Source organism: Macrotis lagotis, chromosome 1 (assembly GCF_037893015.1).
Source record: "Macrotis lagotis isolate mMagLag1 chromosome 1, bilby.v1.9.chrom.fasta, whole genome shotgun sequence".
In the NCBI taxonomy this organism is placed as follows: domain Eukaryota; kingdom Metazoa; phylum Chordata; class Mammalia; order Peramelemorphia; family Peramelidae; genus Macrotis; species Macrotis lagotis.
Window position 1 is genome coordinate 533,831,839 of NC_133658.1, and position 1,709 is coordinate 533,833,547.

The following is a 1,709-nucleotide window of genomic DNA, read 5'->3' on the forward strand; positions in this document are numbered from 1 at the left end:
TTCTTTGTCTATTTTGGTTCTTCCTAGCTTGGATATTAACACCATATTGGTTCCATAAAAGGAATTTGACATAACCCCTTCTTCTCCCCATTTTTAAATAGTTTACATAAAATTAGAATTAATTGTTCCTTAAATGTTTGGTAGAATTCACTTGTAAATCTGTTTGGACCTGGATACTTCTTTTTAGGGAGTTTATTGATGATTTCTTCAATTTCTTCTGAAATGGGATTATTTCCTCAGAATTTCTAATTTGTTATTTAATAGGGTATATTTAATTTTTTTCCTAGCAGCTTGTATTTTCATACAATTCATCTTTTTCACTCAGGTTATCCAATTTATTGGCATACAGTTAAGCAAAGCAGTTCCACATTACCTCTTTTTTCCCCCCAAATTTATTCAATATGAAACATATTTCTATGGTTTATTGAGGAGGTTGACCATGTCCACGACCAAATCCACCTCTAAATTGGAATTCTGTTGCTGACCCAGCCCCAGCTTCAGCCTTCTTGTCAGCACCAAGGGGAGCAACACTTTGTATGTGTCTCTGTCAGCTTCACCCTGAGAAAGCCCGGCAGGTCACTCACCCTCCAAACCTTTAGGCCTTGGCCTTCCCGTCTCAGGTCTACTTCTGCAAAGAGTGGAAGGCACAATCTTAGGGGGCAGGTGAAGGTAATCCCAGAGGTACTGAATGCCCTCATTGGTGAGATACCAGTAGAAATGCCTTCATGCAAACTGCTCCTTAACAGAGCCACGAGACTTTAGAGACTGCATGGCCTTCATGACATGGAGATTGGGCACATTTTTGTCTGCCAGCTCAGGATGCTTTGGCATGTGGACATCCTTTTTGGCTACCATTACTCCCTCCTTAAAAAGGAAATCATAAATGGCAATTTGGTTCTTCTTGGGCATCAACATCTCAGTGGCAGAGACAGGTGCTGCTCTACAAGGAGCCCAGGAAAGAAAGGCCACATTACCTCTTTAATTTCCTCCTCCTTGGTGATAAATTCTCCCCTTTCAATTGTGATACTAGTATTTTTTGTCCTTTCTTCTTTCTTTTTTTAATCATATTACTTAAAATTTATCTATTTTATTGCTTTTTCATAAAACCAATTCTTAGTTTTATTTGTTAGGTCAATGATGTTTTATTTTGCTTTCAATTTGTTATTTAATTCTTTGATTTTTCAGAATTACTAATATGTTATTTAATTGGGTACATTTAATTTTTTCTAGTTTTTTAAGCTGCATAGATTATCTTTACTTTTTCAATTTTATTCATATAACCATTTAGAGATATAAAATTTCCCCTAAAAGCTGCTTTGGCTTCATCTAATTAATTTTTCTGTGATGTCTCAATATTATCACTTTCTTGAATGAAATGACTGATTATTTCTAAGATTTGTTGCTTGACCCATTTGGTTTGTTTTAAATTGTTAGTTTCCAATTAATTTTCATTTTATCTTTCCAAGGTCATTTATTGCATGTAATTTAATTGCATCATGATCTGAAAAGTTTATTATTTCTGCCTTTTTGCTTTTGATATAAGTATATGATCAATTTTAGTGAAGGTTCCAGGATCTGCAGAAAAAAGGACATTCTTTTCTATCCCCATTCAGTTTTCTCCAGAAATCTATCATATCTAAGTTTTCTAAGAGTTTATTCACCCTGTTAACTTCCTTCTTGTCTATTTTTGTAGTTTCGTTTATGTAGAT

The 1,709-nt window shown here is 34.5% G+C and overlaps 1 pseudogene; it reads right to left on the bottom strand.

Annotated features, from left to right (window-relative positions):
• Positions 1 to 397: 397 nt before the first annotated feature.
• On the bottom strand, positions 398 to 915 carry LOC141521008 (small ribosomal subunit protein eS10-like; annotated as a pseudogene).
• Between the last annotated feature and the right edge of the window lie 794 nt (positions 916 to 1,709).